Consider the following 287-nt stretch of genomic DNA (forward strand, 5'->3'; position numbering starts at 1 on the left):
GGGGAGGGGGGGAGGAGGGGTCGGGAAAGAAGGATGCAAAGGGCCGCGCTCCGCCCCCGCGCAGCCGGGATCCCCTCGCCCCTCGCAGCGGCTTGACTGCTATCCGGCCGGCAGCAGGATCCAGACTGAACGAGTGCCGGGTGCGCCGGCCTTGGCCCCAAAGGGTTTCGCGGGCCCCTCGACCTCTGACTCTGCCCACGGGGAGGGCGGGAGCGCTCCAGCCTCAGCGCAGGGAGTGGCTCTCAGGTGCCCCCAGTCAAGCTGGGCCTTGGGACCCCCAGAGACCC

Source organism: Lipotes vexillifer, unplaced genomic scaffold, assembly GCF_000442215.2.
Source record: "Lipotes vexillifer unplaced genomic scaffold, Lipotes_vexillifer_v1.1 scaffold394, whole genome shotgun sequence".
Lineage (NCBI taxonomy): Eukaryota > Metazoa > Chordata > Mammalia > Artiodactyla > Lipotidae > Lipotes > Lipotes vexillifer.